Consider the following 21391-nt stretch of genomic DNA (forward strand, 5'->3'; position numbering starts at 1 on the left):
TTTGAATATGATTATTACCTTGTATTAGAATGATAACCTACTGTAAGAAATAAAGATTTCTTGAGGTTGGATGATCACCTTACAAGATTGGAAGTGAGCTAGCAAACTTGAAAGTATTCTTGATTTTATGTAACTAGAACTTGTAGAATATATGAAGAACATTTAGAACTTGAAGATAGAACTTGAGAGAGATCAATTAGATGAAGAAAATTGAAGAATGAAAGTGTTTGTAGGTATTTTTGGTCGTTGGTGTATGGATTAGATATAAAGGATATGTAATTTTGTTTTCATGTAAATAAGTCATGAATGATTACTCATATTTTTGTAATTTTATGAGATATTTCATGCTAGTTGCCAAATGATGGTTCCCACATGTGTTAGGTGACTCACATGGGCTGCTAAGAGCTGATCATTGGAGTGTATATACCAATAGTACATACATCTAAAAGCTGTGTATTGTACGAGTACGAATACGGGTGCATACGAGTAGAATTGTTGATGAAACTGAACGAGGATGTGATTGTAAGCATTTTTGTTAAGTAGAAGTATTTTGATAAGTGTATTGAAGTCTTTAAAAAGTGTATAAATACATATTAAAATACTACATGTATATACATTTTAACTGAGTCGTTAAGTCATCGTTAGTCGTTACATGTAAGTGTTGTTTTGAAACCTTTAGGTTAACGATCTTGTTAAATGTTGTTAACCCAATGTTTATAATATCAAATGAGATTTTAAATTATTATATTATCATGATATTATCATGTATGAATATCTCTTAATATGATATATATACATTAAATGTCTTTACAACGATAATCGTTACATATATGTCTAGTTTAAAAATCATTAAGTTAGTAGTCTTATTTTTACATATGTAGTTCATTGTTAATATACTTAATGATATGTTTACTTATCATAGTATCATGTTAACTATATATATATCCATATATATGTTATCATATAGTTTTTACAAGTTTTAACGTTCGTGAATCACCGGTCAACTTGGGTGGTCAATTGTCTATATGAAACATATTTCAATTAATCAAGTCTTAACAAGTTTGATTGCTTAACATGTTGGAAACATTTAATCATGTAAATATCAATCTCAATTAATATATATAAACATGGAAAAGTTCAGGTCACTACAGTACCTACCCGTTAAATAAATTTCGTCCCGAAATTTTAAGCTGTTGAAGGTGTTGACGAATCTTCTGGAAATAGATGCGGGTATTTCTTCTTCATCTGATCTTCACGCTCCCAGGTGAATTCGGGTCCTCTACGAGCATTCCATCGAACCTTAACAATTGGTATCTTGTTTTGCTTAAGTCTTTTAACCTCACGATCCATTATTTCGACGGGTTCTTCGATGAATTGAAGTTTTTCGTTGATTTGGATTTCATCTAACGGAATAGTGAGATCTTCTTTAGCAAAACATTTCTTCAAATTTGAGACGTGGAAAGTGTTATGTACAGCCGCGAGTTGTTGAGGTAACTCAAGTCGGTAAGCTACTGGTCCGACACGATCAATAATCTTGAATGGTCTAATATACCTTGGATTTAATTTCCCTCGTTTACCAAATCGAACTACGCCTTTCCAAGGTGCAACTTTAAGCATGAACATCTCTCCAATTTCAAATTCTATATCTTTTCTTTTAATGTCAGCGTAGCTCTTTTGTCGACTTTGGGCGGTTTTCAACCGTTGTTGAATTTGGATGATCTTCTCGGTAGTTTCTTGTATAATCTCCGGACCCGTAATCTGTCTATCCCCCACTTCACTCCAACAAATCGGAGACCTGCACTTTCTACCATAAAGTGCTTCAAACGGCGCCATCTCAATGCTTGAATGGTAGCTGTTGTTGTAGGAAAATTCTGCTAACGGTAGATGTCGATCCCAACTGTTTCCGAAATCAATAACACATGCTCGTAGCATGTCTTCAAGCATTTGTATCATCCTTTCACTCTGCCCATCAGTTTGTGGATGATAGGCAGTACTCATGTCTAGACGAGTTCCTAATGCTTGTTGTAATGTCTGCCAGAATCTTGAAATAAATCTGCCATCCCTATCAGAGATAATAGAGATTGGTATTCCATGTCTGGAGACGACTTCCTTCAAATACAGTCGTGCTAACTTCTCCATCTTGTCATCTTCTCTTATTGGCAGGAAGTGTGCTGATTTGGTGAGACGATCAACTATTACCCAAATAGTATCAAAACCACTTGCAGTCCTTGGCAATTTAGTGATGAAATCCATGGTAATGTTTTCCCATTTCCATTCCGGGATTTCGGGTTTTTGAAGTAGACCTGATGGTTTCTGATGCTCAGCTTTGACCTTAGAACACGTCAAACATTCTCCTACGTATTTAGCAACATCGGCTTTCATACCCGGCCACCAAAAATGTTTCTTGTGATCCTTGTACATCTTCCCCGTTCCAGGATGTATTGAGTATCTGGTTTTATGAGCTTCTCTAAGTACCATTTCTCTCATATCTCTAAATTTTGGTACCCAAATCCTTTCAGCCCTATACCGGGTTCCGTCTTCATGAATATTAGGATGCTTCTCCGATCCTTTGGGTATTTCATCCTTTAAATTTCCCTCTTTTAAAACTCCTTGTTGAGCCTCCTTTATTTGAGTAGTAAGGTTATTATGAATCATTATATTCATAGATTTTACTCGAATGGGTTCTCTGTCCTTCCTGCTCAAGGCATCGGCTACCACATTTGCCTTCCCCGGGTGGTAACGAATCTCAAAGTCGTAATCATTCAACAATTCAATCCACCTACGCTGCCTCATATTCAGTTGTTTCTGATTAAATATGTGTTGAAGACTTTTGTGGTCGGTATATATAATACTTTTGACCCCATATAAGTAGTGCCTCCAAGTCTTTAATGCAAAAACAACCGCGCCTAATTCCAAATCATGCGTCGTATAATTTTGTTCGTGAATCTTCAATTGTCTAGACGCATAAGCAATCACCTTCGTTCGTTGCATTAATACACAACCGAGACCTTGCTTTGATGCGTCACAATAAATCACAAAATCATCATTCCCTTCAGGCAATGAAAATATAGGTGCCGTAGTTAGCTTTTTCTTCAATAACTGAAACGCTTTCTCTTGTTCATCATTCCATTCAAATTTCTTCCCTTTATGCGTTAATGCAGTCAAGGGTTTTGCTATTCTGGAAAAGTTTTGGATGAACCTTCTGTAGTAACCAGCTAGTCCTAAAAACTGGCGTATGTGTTTCGGAGTTTTCGGGGTTTCCCACTTTTCAACAGTTTCTATCTTTGCTGGATCCACCTTAATACCTTCTTTGTTCACTATGTGACAGAGGAATTGAACTTCTTCCAACCAAAATGCACACTTTGAAAACTTAGCGTACAATTCTTCCTTTCTTAATACTTCTAACACCTTTCTCAAATGTTCACCGTGTTCTAGGTCATTCTTTGAGTAAATAAGTGTGTCATCAATGAAAACAATGACAAACTTGTCAAGGTATGGTCCACACACTCGGTTCATAAGGTCCATGAACACACCTGGTGCATTAGTTAAACCAAACGGCATGACCATAAATTCGTAATGACCGTAACGCGTTCTGAAAGCAGTCTTTGGAATATCATCTTCTTTCACCCGCATTTGATGATACCCGGAACGTAAGTCAATTTTTGAATAAACAGATGAGCCTTGTAGTTGATCAAATAAGTCGTCGATTCTCGGTAGTGGGTAGCGGTTCTTGATGGTAAGTTTGTTCAACTCTCGGTAGTCGATACACAACCTGAATGTACCATCTTTCTTCTTGACAAACAAAACAGGAGCTCCCCACGGTGATGTGCTTGGTCGAATGAAACCACGCTCTAAAAGTTCTTGTAATTGGCTTTGCAGTTCTTTCATCTCGCTGGGTGCGAGTCTGTAAGGAGCACGAGCTATTGGTGCAGCTCCTGGTACAAGACCTATTTGAAATTCAACGGATCGATGTGGGGGTAATCCCGGTAATTCTTTCGGAAATACATCGGGAAATTCTTTTGCAATGGGAACATCATTGATGCTCTTTTCTTCAGTTTGTACTTTATCGACGTGTGCTAGAACAGCATAGCAACATTTTCTTATTAGTTTTTGTGCCTTCAAATTACTAATAAGATGTAGCTTCGTGTTGCCCTTTTCTCCGTACACCATTAAGGGTTTTCCTTTTTCTCGTATAATGCGAATTTCATTTTTGTAACAAACGATCTCTGCTTTCACTTCTTTCAACCAGTCCATACCGATTATCACATCAAAACTCCCTAACTCTACTGGTATCAAATCAATCTTAAATGTTTCGCTAACCAGTTTAATTTCTCGATTCCGACATATATTATCTGCTGAAATTAATTTACCATTTGCTAATTCGAGTAAAAATTTACTATCCAAAGGCGTCAATGGACAACTTAATTTAGCACAAAAATCTCTACTCAAATAGCTTCTATCCGCACCCGAATCAAATAAAACGTAAGCAGATTTATTGTCAATAAGAAACGTACCCGTAACAAGCTCCGGGTCTTCCTGTGCCTCTGCCGCATTAATATTGAAAACTCTTCCGTGGCCTTGTCCATTCGTGTTCTCATGGTTCGGGCAATTTCTAATAATGTGGCCCGGTTTTCCACATTTATAACAAACTACATTGGCATAACTTGCTCCGACACTACTTGCTCCGCCATTACTCGTTCCGACACCATTTGTTCCTTTCGTTCTATTAGCCCCTAGTCCGTAGACCTCACACTTCGCCGCGCTATGACCATTTCTTTTACACTTGTTGCAAAATTTGGTGCAGAACCCCGAGTGATACTTTTCACACCTTTGGCATAGCTGCTTCTGATTGTTGTTGTTGTTGCGGTTATTATTATTGTTGGGATGATTGTTGTAGTTGCTGTTGTTGTTGTTGTTGTTGTTGGGCCGTTTGTTGTAGTTGCGATTGATGTTGCGATTGTTGGGATAATTGTTGCGATTATTGTTGTAATTGCTGTTGTTGTTGTATTGGTGATTCTTATCACCGTTTTCCTCCCACTTTCTTTTGACTTGCTTCACATTGGCCTCTTCAGCAGTCTGTTCTTTAATTCTTTCTTCAATCTGGTTCACTAGTTTGTGAGCCATTCTACATGCCTGTTGTATGGAGGCGGGCTCGTGTGAACTTATATCTTCTTGGATTCTTTCCGGTAATCCTTTCACAAATGCGTCGATCTTCTCTTTCTCATCTTCGAATGCTCCCGGACACAATAGGCACAATTCTGTGAATCGTCTTTCGTACGTGGTAATATCAAATCCTTGGGTTCGTAACCCTCTAAGTTCTGTCTTGAGCTTATTGACCTCGGTTCTGGGACGGTACTTCTCGTTCATCAAGTGCTTGAATGCTGACCACGGTAGTGCGTACGCATCATCTTGTCCCACTTGCTCTACATAGGTATTCCACCATGTTAACGCAGAACCTGTGAAGGTATGCGTAGCGTACTTCACTTTGTCCTCTTCAGTACACTTACTTATGGCAAACACCGATTCGACCTTCTCGGTCCACCGTTTCAATCCAATCGGTCCTTCGGTTCCATCAAATTCTAAAGGTTTGCAGGCAGTGAATTCTTTGTAGGTGCATCCTACACGATTTCCTGTACTGCCAGATCCAAGGTTATTGTTGGTATGTAGCGCAGCCTGTACTGCGGCTATGTTTGAAGCTAGAAAAGTACGGAATTCCTCTTCATTCATATTCACGGTGTGTCGAGTAGTCGGTGCCATTTCCTTCAAAATAGTCAAATGGAACAAGTTAATCATACAGAATATTAAGAGTAGTTAATAGTATTTCGTAGCATAATATGAACTCATTTATAAAAGCTTTTTCTTCATATTAGCGTTTTATAAGTTTAAATTCGGGTAGTACCTACCCGTTAAGTTCATACTTAGTAGCTAATATACAATTCAACTACTACAATTCTATATGAAAAACTGATTATAATAATATTTCACGTTCAAACTTTTATACAATATTTTACAAACTTATAATACCGCTTATTTTACATAAAGCATGAAATATAGCACACAATAACTTTGATACAAGATAGTTGTGAAGATAATTCTAGCTAGTACACAAGTCGTTCAGCAAAGGCAATAAAGACACGTACTTCATACGTCTAGAAACAAGTCATGCATTCTGGTTTTACTAGGACTACTTCCCATCCTTGGTCTTGTGGAACATAACCGTTATGGCCGTTGATAAGACAGCGTGTTGTAATGTCGTCAAAGGGACGAGGGTTACGTAATGTCCAACAGTCCCATAACAATCTAAAAACCTCATTTCTTACCCCAATTACCGACTCCGTCACTTGTGGGAACGTTTTGTTTAATAGTTGTAGCCCGATGTTCTTGTTCTCACTTTGGTGAGAAGCGAACATTACTAATCCGTAAGCATAACATGCTTCTTTATGTTGCATGTTAGCCGCTTTTTCTAAATCACGAAGTCCAATATTCGGATATATTGAGTCAAAATAATTTCTTAACCCATTGCGTAAAATAGCATTTGGGTTCCCCGCAATATATGCGTCAAAGTAAACACATCGTAACTTATGGATTTCCCAATGTGATATCCCCCATCTTTCGAACGAAAGCCTTTTATAAACCAAGGCATTCTTGGAACGTTATTCGAATGTCTTACAAACTGATCTCGCCTTAAATAGTTGTGCCGAAGAATTCTGACCGACTCTAGACAAGATTTCATCAATCATGTCTCCGGGTAGGTCTCTTAAAATATTGGGTTGTCTATCCATTTTGTGTTTTTATACTGTAAAATAGACAAGAGTTAGATTCATAAAAAAAAATACTTATTAATACAAGCAATTTTTACATATATCATAAAGCATAAGCACACTATATTACATATATTACACCACACGAATACAACTATCTTATTCCGAATCGCTCGTTTCTTCTTGTTCGGTTTTGGTTCGTTTTGCCAAGTTTCTAGGGATATATGATGTTCCCCTAATACGAGCCGTCGTTGTCCACATTGGTTTAGAAAAACCTGGTGGTTTAGAGGTTCCCGGGTCATTGTTACAACTTAAGGACTTCGGGGGTTGACGATACATATAAAGTTCATCGGGGTTGGAATTAGATTTCTCTATTTTTATGCCCTTTTCCTTATTATTTTCTTTTGCCTTTTTAAATTCAGTTGGGGTAATTTCTATAACATCATAGGAATTCTCGTCGGAATCCGATTCATCGGAGAATTGGTAATCCTCCCAATATTTTGCTTCCTTGGCGGAAACACCATTGACCATAATTAACCTTGGTCGGTTGGTTGAGGATTTTCTTTCACTTAACCGTTTTATTATTTCCCCCACCGGTTCTATTTCTTCATCCGATTCCGATTCTTCTTCCGGTTCCGATTCTTCTTCCGGTTCCGACTCTTCTTCCGGTTCCTCTTCGGGAACTTGTGAATCAGTCCACGAATCATTCCAATTTACATTTGACTCTTCATTATTATTAGGTAAGTCAATGGGACTTGTTCTAGAGGTAGACATCTATCACATAATATCAAACGCGTTAAGAGATTAATATATCACATAATATTCACATGTTAAAAATATATAGTTTCCAACAAAATTTGTTAAGCAATCATTTTTCAAGTAAACACGGTCGAAGTCCAGACTCACTAATGCATCCTAACAAACTCGATAAGACACACTAATGCAAAATTCTGGTTCTCTAAGACCAACGCTCGGATACCAACTGAAATGTCCCGTTCTTATTGATTAAAAACGTTCCATATTAATTGATTTCGTTGCGAGGTTTTGACCTCTATATGAGACGTTTTTCAAAGACTGCATTTATTTTAAAATAAACCATAACCTTTATTTCATCAATAAAGGTTTAAAAAGCTTTACGTAGATTATCAAATAATGATAATCTAAAATATCCTGTTTACACACGACCATTACATAATGGTTTACAATACAAATATGTTACAACAATATAAGTTTCTTGAATGCAGTTTTTATACAATATCATACAAGCATGGACTCCAAATCTCATCCTTATTTAAGTATGCGATAGCGGAAGCTCTTAATAATCACCTGAGAATAAACATGCTTAAAACATCAACAAAAATGTTGGTGAGTTATAGGTTTAACCTATATATATCAAATCATAATAATAGACCACAAGATTTCATATTTCAATACACATCCCATACATAGAGATAAAAATCATTCATATGGTGAACACCTGGTAACCGACATTAACAAGATGCATATATAAGAATATCCCCATCATTCCGGGACACCCTTCGGATATGATATAAATTTTGAAGTACTAAAGCATCCGGTACTTTGGATGGGGTTTGTTAGGCCCAATAGATCTATCTTTAGGATTCGCGTCAATTAGGGTGTCTGTTCCCTAATTCTTAGATTACCAGACTTAATAAAAAGGGGCATATTCGATTTCGATAATTCAACCATAGAATGTAGTTTCACGTACTTGTGTCTATTTTGTAAATCATTTATAAAACCTGCATGTATTCTCATCCCAAAAATATTAGATTTTAAAAGTGGGACTATAACTCACTTTCACAGATTTTTACTTCGTCGGGAAGTAAGACTTGGCCACTGGTTGATTCACGAACCTATAACAATATATACATATATATCAAAGTATGTTCAAAATATATTTACAACACTTTTAATATATTTTGATGTTTTAAGTTTATTAAGTCAGCTGTCCTCGTTAGTAACCTACAACTAGTTGTCCACAGTTAGATGTACAGAAATAAATTGATAAATATTATCTTGAATCAATCCACGACCCAGTGTATACGTATCTCAGTATTGATCACAACTCAAACTATATATATATATTTGGAATCAACCTCAACCCTGTATAGCTAACTCCAACATTCACATATAGAGTGTCTATGGTTGTTCCGAAATATATATAGATGTGTCGACATGATAGGTCGAAACATTGTATACGTGTCTATGGTATCTCAAGATTACATAATATACAATACAAGTTGATTAAGTTATGGTTGGAATAGATTTGTTACCAATTTTCACGTAGCTAAAATAAGAAAAATTATCCAATCTTGTTTTACCCATAACTTCTTCATTTTAAATCCGTTTTGAGTGAATCAAATTGCTATGGTTTCATATTGAACTCTATTTTATGAATCTAAATAGAAAAAGTATAGGTTTATAGTCGGAAAAATAAGTTACAAGTCGTTTTTGTAAAGGTAGTCATTTCAGTCGAAAGAACGACGTCTAGATGACCATTTTAGAAAACATACTTCCACTTTGAGTTTAACCATAATTTTTGGATATAGTTTCATGTTTATAATAAAAATAATTTTCTCAGAATAACAACTTTTAAATCAAAGTTTATCATAGTTTTTAATTAACTAACCCAAAACATCCCGCGGCGTTACTACGACGGCGTAAATCCGGTTTTATGGTGTTTTTCGTGTTTCCAGGTTTTAAATCATTAAGTTAGCATATCATATAGATATAGAACATGTGTTTAGTTGATTTTAAAAGTCAAGTTAGAAGGGTTAACTTTTGTTTGCGAACAAGTTTAGAATTAACTAAACTATGTTCTAGTGATTACAAGTTTAAACCTTCGAATAAGATAGCTTTATATGTATGAATCGAATGATGTTATGAACATCATTACTACCTTAAGTTCCTTGGATAAACCTACTGGAAAAGAGAAAAATGGATCTAGCTTCAACGGATTCTTGGATGGCTCGAAGTTCTTGAAGCAGAATCATGACACGAAAACAAGTTCAAGTAAGATCATCACTTGAAATAAGATTGTTATAGTTATAGAAATTGAACCAAAGTTTGAATATGATTATTTCCTTGTATTAGAATGATAACCTACTGTAAGAAACAAAGATTTCTTGAGGTTGGATGATCACCTTACAAGATTGGAAGTGAGCTAGCAAACTTGAAAGTATTCTTGATTTTATGTAACTAGAACTTGTAGAATATATGAAGAACACTTAGAACTTGAAGATAGAACTTGAGAGAGATCAATTAGATGAAGAAAATTGAAGAATGAAAGTGTTTGTAGGTATTTTTGGTCGTTGGTGTATGGATTAGATATAAAGGATATGTAATTTTGTTTTCATGTAAATAAGTCATGAATGATTACTCATATTTTTGTAATTTTATGAGATATTTCATGCTAGTTGCCAAATGATGGTTCCCACATCTGTTAGGTGACTCACATGGGCTGCTAAGAGCTGATCATTGGAGTGTATATACCAATAGTACATACATCTAAAAGCTGTGTATTGTACGAGTACGAATACGGGTGCATACGAGTAGAATTGTTGATGAAACTGAACGAGGATGTAATTGTAAGCATTTTTGTTAATTAGAAGTATTTTGATAAGTGTATTGAAGTCTTTCAAAAGTGTATAAATACATATTAAAATACTACATGTATATACATTTTAACTGAGTCGTTAAGTCATCGTTAGTCGTTACATGTAAGTGTTGTTTTGAAACCTTTAGGTTAACGATCTTGTTAAATGTTGTTAACCCAATGTTTATAATATCAAATGAGATTTTAAATTATTATATTATCATGATATTATCATGTATGAATATCTCTTAATATGATATATATACATTAAATGTCTTTACAACGATAATCGTTACATATATGTCTCGTTTAAAAATCATTAAGTTAGTAGTCTTATTTTTACATATGTAGTTCATTGTTAATATACTTAATGATATGTTTACTTATCATAGTATCATGTTAACTATATATATATCCATATATATGTCATCATATAGTTTTTACAAGTTTTAACGTTCGTGAATCACCGGTCAACTTGGGTGGTCAATTGTCTATATGAAACATATTTCAATTAATCAAATCTTAACAAGTTTGATTGCTTAACATGTTGGAAACATTTAATCATGTAAATATCAATCTCAATTAATATATATAAACATGGAAAAGTTCGGGTCACTACAATACCCCTAACCATAGTCAATAAATAATAACCCACACAAAAAGGTATACTTACAGCGCTATGTGGGTCTCGAATACACATGTGGTAAAACAAATCCTGTTCATTTACCTTTTCCTTATTCTTACCTCGTTGTGTAATCGAATTGGCTAAAAACCTATGGATTACTCTTAATTCAGCTCTATCAATATCAAGATAAGAGTATAATCCCCCCTGGAATCGGCGATGGCTAGTCATCCTACTCCATACGTCATTTGTATCAAAATTCTCATCCACCCTCCCACCATAAACTATTAACCTCTGGCAATCATAAGATGCTAGCTCCTCGGGCGTATATATACCTAAAGCCCGAGCCATGTCTAGTAAGGACATATGGCGCATCTCCCCTCCTAATAAAAATCTAATAAAACTACGATTGGTTAAAGTATCTACCCGATCATTTATTTCAATAGTACACAATAACTCTATACACCATTCTCTATATACAGGTCTACGCATGTTGAATAAATGTACCCAATCACTAAAAGTAGAATTACCATACCTTTGAGTAAGTAATTCCCTGATTGGCTCGTCCAATTCCACTACCTCTAATGGCTCCCAATCTATAACTCTGGGTACCTCAACATTATTAGACACAAGGTTGTGCAGGTTCTTTTGATATTTTGGATAGTCTATCCAATATCTATCAAATCTCAAATTCGGATGTAAATCTGCCTCATGAATGTTTGAATATGAAACAATTGGGTGAGGCATATCTTGTCGGTATTGGTTATTAATTTCCTGTTGATCTGCATCTTCCGGAGGAGCATTGCGAGCCTGAGATGAAGATTCACCCCTTTCAGTCTGCAAAATATATCAAACACAAATTTTGTGCATCCAAATATGCATTAGTTTTAGCAAAATAATAAATATAAACAATTACAATGACATGTTTAATCTATATTAAACTCTATACACATTTTTAAAATATTAACAATTCTACACTTTTACAAATATACTTTTACAAAAATGTATACAAAGTTCCTTAGCATTTATCTTTTAAAACATGTCAAAAACAATCATTATAACAATTAAATAAGTTCCTCATGGCATTCATATCAATTAAATCAAGTTCATGCAATTTTGGTTCAAAAAGTCCACTTTAATCTTTATAAATCATGTTTAGGATCAAAGTTTTGATCATTTAGCAACCTAAACATGTTACACTACTCAATTTAGCATAAACTAACAACAAAATTCGGCCATAATCTGTTTATATCAAAAAGCCCTAATTTTGCTCAAGAACACAAACCCTAGATTACTCAAAAATTGAAGTTCAAAGCTTCTAATCATGTTAAATAGCATCAATCTAGGTTATATAAGCATAATACACAAACAATTGACGCATTATTACACTAGAAAGCATCAAAATCGAATTAGGCATGAAATTGTTCAAGAACACTAAAAATTCAGATTAAATGGTGTTTAGGTGTAGAAATTTACCGATTTCCTTGAGTAATTCCTTGATAATAGTCTCCTCATTGTGATTTTAGCAACAAATTTGACGATTTATGGTGAAAAATTGCGAATTTGGGCGATTTTTTCGTGGGTTTTTCGTGAAAAATGGGTATGGTGGTGAAGAAACTGGTCTGTTCGACCAGTTATATTGTTTTCTGGGTTTTTTGACCTCCGCGAGTGCGGTGGTGGGGCCATTTAAACCTCCGCGAGTTGCGGTGGTTTTTTTTTTTAACCTTATAACTTTATAAAACATAAAATTAATTTAAAAATTAAAATTTTGTTTCTTTTTAGGATGAGGGCGTTTCGGATAGATGTCCTAGTCCGTCCCTCGACAAAATTTTAAAATTTGTCAATTCAAAGTGCGGTTTTAAAAGCAAAGATTTTTAGGTTTTTTAATGTTTTTGGCATACTTTAATTCAATAAGATTAAAAATAATGATAATAAAAGTTCTCGTCCCTCCCTCGGGTAAAGCAATTTCGGTTCAAAGACCTAGTCTTCAACTTACGACGAATTTTAAAAATCATATTTTTAACTTAGCGAAATAAAGTAAATTTTTGTTTTTAAATTTACACCAAACTTAAATTTAAAATGCATAAAACTAAAAATTCATATTAAAAATTCACACCAAACTTAAATTATATTTTTGTTTTAAAAAATATTAATTTTTCAAATATTTACAATTTTAAATATATATTAATTTTAACAAGTTTACAATATTATTTTAATATTAATTTTAAAAACAAAGTAAAAATAAAATTAAAAATCTTTTTGGCTTTTATCCCACTTTAATCAATCAAATATTATCAAAAATATGCGCCCCTCTTTTCGGTAAAGTAATTTCGGTTCAACGACCTAATTTAACTCATGACGAATTTTTGAAATATTTTGGGTTGATTGATTAAAGATATTTATACCTTAAGAATAAACGTTAAATTTCGCAGTGTTGTAATAAATTTTTGTATGATATCAATAATTTCGGTCGCAAGACCTAATTTTATCGAATACCAATTTAATACTTTGTAGCGAACAAATTAGCATTTATTATCAAAAGGTTAAAAATAAAAACTGTACAAACTTACCTGTGAGATAGTATTCTTAGTGATATGCTCTAGCCCACTCATAAGATAGTCGGACTAATTGATTTTCCATGGCTACATAGGTGTAACCTCGAGCATTTAACATTTTTTCTTCTAAACATATGAACGGTCCATCTCTGCATAGAGTAACAAATTCGGTATTTGAATAGGTTTGATTATTTGAACATTTACCTTCGTGTGACCATTTTCCGCATTTGTGACATCTTTCAAGGTGTCGTGCTCTTCTTTTCGCTGCGGATTTTGATTTTCCTTTACCAAATTGTAACTTATTATTTTCGCATCTGGATTCTTTTCTTACTCCGTCCAATTTACCTCTGATTAATGATACTATTTCACTTGGAAGGGTGTCATTATTACGTTTAGTAATCAAAGCGTGTAGCATTAGACCATGGTTTAATTCACAGGAAGTCTTCATTTCGTAAAACCTAAAAAAAATAAAAATTCAGAATGGGGGGAGAAGACTAGTTCTTTAGGGTCTGCTAGGGAAAGACCATTCGAGTTCCATTTTCGAGAACTACAAGAAAACAGAAAATCTAACTTTAACAGAAATACATATTATCCTTTAAAGACTTGATTCTCCCCACACTTAGTTAGTTGTGGTGTTGAAATTGTGATTAACTTCGTTGTCAACTTCCATCGGACTATCTATGTAATGTTTAACTCTGTGACCATTAACCTTAAATTCAATCCCATTTGAATTTATCAATTCTACTGTTCCATACGGGAAAACTCTTTTGACTATGAATGGTCCAGACCATCTTGATTTCAATTTTCCAGGAAATAGCTTGAATCGTGAATTGAAAAGAAGAACTCTATCTCCTTCTTTAAATTCTTTTGAACTTCTGATTCTTTTATCATGCCATTTCTTCGTTCTTTCCTTATAGATTAACGAATTTTCGTATGCTTCTTGTCTTAATTCTTCTAATTCGTTTAGTTGACTTAATCGTAGACGTCCAGCTTCATGTAAATCAAGATTACATGTCTTCAAAGCCCAAAATGCTTTGTGTTCAATTTCTACTGGAAGATGACATGCTTTTCCGAAAACGAGTCTAAAAGGTGTGGTTCCAATTGGAGTTTTGTAGGCTGTTCTAAAAGCCCAGAGTGCATCCTCCAATTTAATGGACCATTCCTTCGGATTTGATCCTACGGTTTTCTCTAGAATACGTTTTAAAGCTCGGTTGGTATTTTCAACTTGTCCACTAGTCTGTGGATGATAAGCAGTGGAGATTTTATGAGTTACTCCATATCTTTTGAGAACTTTCTCAAGTTGATTATTACAAAAATGAGTTCCCCGATCACTTATTAAAGCTTTCGGTGTTCCAAACCTTGCAAAAAGACGTTTTAAAAAGTTGACTACAACTCGTGCATCGTTAGTCGGGAGAGCTTGTGCTTCCGCCCATTTAGATACATAATCAATGGCAACGAGAATATATAGATTATTATGAGATTTTGGAAATGGACCCATAAAGTTAATACCCCAAATGTCAAATACTTCACATACTTGAATGACATTTTGTGGCATTTCATCACGTTGACTTTATTTTCCGGCCCTTTGACAAGCATCACAGGATTTGCAAAGAAGGTGTGCGTCTTTGTAAATTGTAGGCCAATAGAATCCAGCATCGTAAACTTTTCTTGTTGTTAGTTGAGGCCCATAATGCCCTCCTGTTGGTCCTGTGTGACAATGGTTTAAGATTTTACTAGCTTCATCTCCGAATACACATCGGCGTATTATTCCATCTGGACAACTTTTAAACAAATGTGGATCTTCCCAGAAATAGTGTTTTATATCACTAAAGAATTTCTTTCATTTTTGGTACGACAATCCTTTTTCAAGGAATCCACATACTAAATAGTTTGCATAGTCTGCAAACCATGGAATTTCATTATAATCTATCTTCAATAGATATTCATCAGGAAGGTTGTCTTGTATGGCTTATTCATTTAAAACTTCTAATTCTGGATTTTCAAGACGAGAAAGATGATCAGCGGTGAGATTTTCTGCTCCCTTTTAATCTCGGATTTCAATATCAAACTCTTGTAAGAGTAAGATCTAACGGATTAATCGTGGTTTAGCATCTTGTTTCGAAAATAGGTATCTAAGAGCAGAATGGTCGGTATAAACCACCGTTTTAGCTAGAACGAGATATGAACGAAATTTGTCAAAAGCAAAGACAATAGCAAGGAGTTCTTTTTCAGTAGTTGTGTAATTTGTTTGTGCTCCTTGTAATGTCTTACTAGCATAATATATAGGTTGAAATCGTTTTTCAATCCTTTGTCCTAAAACGGCTCCCATTGCAAAATCACCTGCATCGCACATAAGTTCAAATGGTAGATTCCAATTTGGAGTTATCATAATCGGCGCATTAGTGAATTTTTCTTTAAGAATATTAAAAGATTTGATACATTCATCTAAAAAGATGAATGGAGCATCCTTTTCTAGGAGTTTATTCATAGGAGTGGCAATTTTAGAAAAATCTTTTCTAAAACGTCGGTAAAAACCGGCATGCCCTAGAAAACTCCTAACTCCTCTAACATTGGTGGGATGTGGAAGTTTAGCAATTATATCTACTTTAGCTCTATCCACTTCAATTCCTTCCTTTGAAATTTTATGACCAAGAACGATGCCTTCTTTAACCATGAAATGGCATTTCTCCCAATTAAGAACTAGATTTGATTGTTCACATCTAATAAGCATTCGTTCAAGATTAACTAAACATGATTCAAAAGTATCACCGAAGACTGAAAAGTCATCCATGAAAACTTCCATGCATTCTTCTATCATGTCGTGAAAAATCGCCATCATACACCTTTGAAAGGTTGCAGGGGCGTTGCAAAGTCCAAATGGCATGCGTTTGTAAGCAAAAGTACCATAAGGGCACGTGAATGTGGTTTTCTCTTGGTCTTCGGGTGCTATTGGAATCTGAAAATATCCGGAAAAACCATCAAGAAAACAATAGTAACTGTTTCCGGCTAATCTTTCCAACATTTGATCAATGAAAGGTAAGGGAAAGTGATCTTTTCTGGTGGCGTCATTTAATTTTCTATAATCAATACATACACGCCATCCTGTTACAGTCCTAGTAGGAATAAGCTCATTTTTCTCATTTGTAATGACAGTCATGCCACCCTTCTTAGGCACGCATTGAACTGGGCTTACCCATGGACTATCAGAAATTGGATAAATTAAACCTGCATCAAGCAGTTTAATAATTACTTTCTTAACAACATCTTGCATATTAGGATTTAGTCTTTGTTGTCGTTGCACATACGTTTTATGACCTTCTTCCATAAGAATTTTATGTGTGCAATACGAAGGACTTATTCCTTTAATATCATGAATCTTCCATGCAATAGCTGGTTTATGAGCTTTCAACACAGAAATGAGTTGAGATTTTTCATTTTCAGTAAGAGAAGACGATATTATTACAGGTAATTCAGATTCACCATGTAAATAAGCATATTCCAAATGGTTTGGAAGTGGCTTTAACTCTAATGTCGGTGGTTCTTCTATCAATGATTTATATCGATATCTGTCTTCTTCTTTTAGCATTTGAATTTCTTCTGTTGTTGGTTTATATCCATTAGCCATAAGTGTAGCTAACATTTTAGTTTCATCATTTGGTTCAGTACCTTCTCCTAAAGAACATTCTCCTATTCCTTGTAATTCTGGAAATTCTTCTAACAATTCTGCATGCGATTCTATAGTTTGAATATAATAACATGTGTTATCTGCAGATTGCGGTTGTTGCATTGCTCTATCAACAGAAAAGGTAACACTCTCGTCCTCTATACTTAGGGTCAGTTTCTTACCAAACACGTCTATCATTGCTTTAGCCGTGTTTAAGAATGGTCTTCCTAATATGAGAGGAACTTGAGAATCTTCTTCCATGTCCAGAACAACAAAATCTACTGGAAATACTAAAGTACCAACTTTAACTAGCATGTTCTCCATTATCCTTCTAGGATATTTTACTGATCTATCGGCTAGTTGTATGCTTATTCTTGTTGGTTTCAATTCTCCAAGGTCTAGTTTAGTGTATAGTGAATACGACATTAAATTTATACAAGCACCTAAGTCTGCTGAAATGTCCCGTTCTTATTGATTAAAAACGTTCCATATTAATTGATTTCGTTGCGAGGTTTTGACCTCTATATGAGACGTTTTTCAAAGACTGCATTCATTTTAAAACAAACCATAACCTTTATTTCATCAATAAAGGTTTAAAAAGCTTTTACGTAGATTATCAAATAATGATAATCTAAAATATCCTGTTTACACACGACCATTACATAATGGTTTACAATACAAATATGTTACAACAAAATAAGTTTCTTGAATGCAGTTTTTACACAATATCATACAAGCATGGACTCCAAATCTCGTCCTTATTTAAGTATGCGACAGCGGAAGCTCTTAATAATCACCTGAGAATAAACATGCTTAAAACGTCAACAAAAATGTTGGTGAGTTATAGGTTTAACCTATATATATCAAATCGTAACAATAGACCACAAGATTTCATATTTCAATACACATCCCATACATAGACATAAAAATCATTCATATGGTGAACACCTGGTAACCGACATTAACAAGATGCATATATAAGAATATCCCCATCATTCCGGGACACCCTTCGGATATGATATAAATTTCGAAGTACTAAAGCATCCGGTACTTTGGATGGGGTTTGTTAAGCCCAATAGATCTATCTTTAGGATTCGCGTCAATTAGGGTGTCTGTTCCCTAATTCTTAGATTACCAGACTTAATAAAAAGGGGGCATATTCGATTTCGATAATTCAACCATAGAATGTAGTTTCACGTACTTGTGTCTATTTTGTAAATCATTTATAAAACCTGCATGTATTCTCATCCCAAAAATATTAGATTTTAAAAGTGGGACTATAACTCACTTTCACAGATTTTTACTTCGTCGGGAAGTAAGACTTGGCCACTGGTTGATTCACGAACCTATAACAATATATACATATATATCAAAGTATGTTCAAAATATATTTACAACACTTTTAATATATTTTGATGTTTTAAGTTTATTAAGTCAGCTGTCCTCGTTAGTAACCTACAACTAGTTGTCCACAGTTAGATGTACAGAAATAAATCGATAAATATTATCTTGAATCAATCTACGACCCAGTGTATACGTATCTCAGTATTGATCACAACTCAAACTATATATATTTTGGAATTAACCTCAACCCTGCATAGCTAACTCCAACATTCACATATAGAGTGTCTATGGTTGTTCCGAAATATATATAGATGTGTCGACATGATAGGTCAAAACATTGTATACGTGTCTATGGTATCTCAAGATTACATAATATACAATACAAGTTGATTAAGTTATGGTTGGAATAGATTTGTTACCAATTTTCACGTAGCTAAAATGAGAAAAATTATCCAATCTTGTTTTACCCATAACTTCTTCATTTTACATCCGTTTTGAGTGAATCAAATTGCTATGGTTTCATATTGAACTCTATTTTATGAATCTAAACAGAAAAAGTATAGGTTTATAGTCGGAAAAATAAGTTACAAGTCGTTTTTGTAAAGGTAGTCATTTCAGTCGAAAGAACGACGTCTAGATGACCATTTTAGAAAACATACTTCCACTTTGAGTTTAACCATAATTTTTGGATATAGTTTCATGTTCATAGTAAAAATCATTTTCTCAAAATAACAACTTTTAAATCAAAGTTTATCATAGTTTTTAATTAACTAACCCAAAACAGCCCGCGGTGTTACTACGACGGCGTAAATCCGGTTTTACGGTGTTTTTCGTGTTTCCAGGTTTTAAATCATTAAGTTAGCATATCATATAGATATAGAACATGTGTTTAGTTGATTTTAAAAGTCAAGTTAGAAGGATTAACTTTTGTTTGCGAACAAGTTTAGAATTAACTAAACTATGTTCTAGTGATTACAAGTTTAAACCTTCGAATAAGATAGCTTTATATGTATGAATCGAATGATGTTATGAACATCATTACTACCTTAAGTTCCTTGGATAAACCTATTGGAAAAGAGAAAAATAGATCTAGCTTCAACGGATCCTTGGATGGCTCGAAGTTCTTGAAGCAGAATCATGACACGAAAACAAGTTCAAGTAAGATCATCACTTGAAATAAGATTGTTATAGTTATAGAAATTGAACCAAAGTTTGAATATGATTATTACCTTGTATAAGAATGATAACCTACTGTAAGAAACAAAGATTTCTTGAGGTTGGATGATCACCTTACAAGATTGGAAGTGAGCTAGCAAACTTGAAAGTATTCTTGATTTTATGTAACTAGAACTTGTAAAATATATGAAGAACACTTAGAACTTGAAGATAGAACTTGAGAGAGATCAATTAGATGAAGAAAATTGAAGAATGAAAGTGTTTGTAGGTGTTTTTAGTCGTTGGTGTATGGATTAGATATAAAGGATATGTAATTTTGTTTTCATGTAAATAAGTCATGAATGATTACTCATATTTTTGTAATTTTATGAGATATTTCATGCTAGTTGCCAAATGATGGTTCCCACATGTGTTAGGTGACTCACATGGGCTGCTAAGAGCTGATCATTGGAGTGTATATACCAATAGTACATACATCTAAAAGCTGTGTATTGTACGAGTACGAATACGGGTGCATACGAGTAGAATTGTTGATGAAACTGAACGAGGATGTAATTGTAAGCATTTTTGTTAAGTAGAAGTATTTTGATAAGTGTCTTGAAGTCTTTCAAAAGTGTATGAATACATATTAAAACACTACATGTATATACATTTTAACTGAGTTGTTAAGTCATCGTTAGTCGTTACATGTAAATGTTGTTTTGAAACCTTTAGGTTAACGATCTTGTTGAATATTGTTAACCCATTGTTTATTATAACAAATGAGATGTTAAATTATTATATTATCATGATATTATGATATATAATATATCTTAGTATGATGTATATACAGTTAAATGTCGTTACAACGATAATCGTTACATATATGTCTCGTTTCGAAATCATTAAGTTAGTAGTCTTATTTTTACATATGTATTTCATTGTTAATACACTTAATAATATATTTACTTATCATTTAACATAATTAACCAAGTGTATCAATATCTTAATATGATTCATATGTACCTAGTAAGACGTTGTTATAACGATAATCGTTATATATATCGTTTTCGAGTTTCTTAAATTAATAGTCTCATTTTTATGTATATAACTCATTGTTAAAATACCTAATGAGATACATACTTATAATAAAAACATTTTAACTATATATATAACCATATATATGTCATCGTATAGTTTTTACAAGTTTTAACGTTCGTGAATCACCGGTCAACTTGGGTGGTCAATTGTCTATATGAAACATATTTCAATTAATCAAGTCTTAACAAGTTTGATTGCTTAACATGTTGGAAACACTTAATCATGTAAATAACAATTTCATTTAATATATATATAAACATGGAAAAGTTAGGGTCACTACAGTACCTACCCGTTAAATAAATTTTGTCCCGAAATTTTAAGCAGTTGGAGGTGTTGACGTATCTTCTGGAAATAAATGCGGGTATTTCTTCTTCATCTGATCTTCACGCTCCCAGGTGACCTCGGGTCCTCTACGAGCATTCCATCGAACCTTAACAATTGGTATCTTGTTTTGGTTAAGTCTTTTAACATCACGATCCATTATTTCAACGGGTTCTTCGATGAATTGGAGTTTTTCGTTGATTTGGATTTCATCTAACGGAATAGTGAGATCTTCTTTAGCAAAACATTTCT

The sequence above is a fragment of the Rutidosis leptorrhynchoides genome, chromosome 11 (assembly GCF_046630445.1).
Source record: "Rutidosis leptorrhynchoides isolate AG116_Rl617_1_P2 chromosome 11, CSIRO_AGI_Rlap_v1, whole genome shotgun sequence".
Classification (NCBI taxonomy): Eukaryota; Viridiplantae; Streptophyta; class Magnoliopsida; order Asterales; family Asteraceae; genus Rutidosis; species Rutidosis leptorrhynchoides.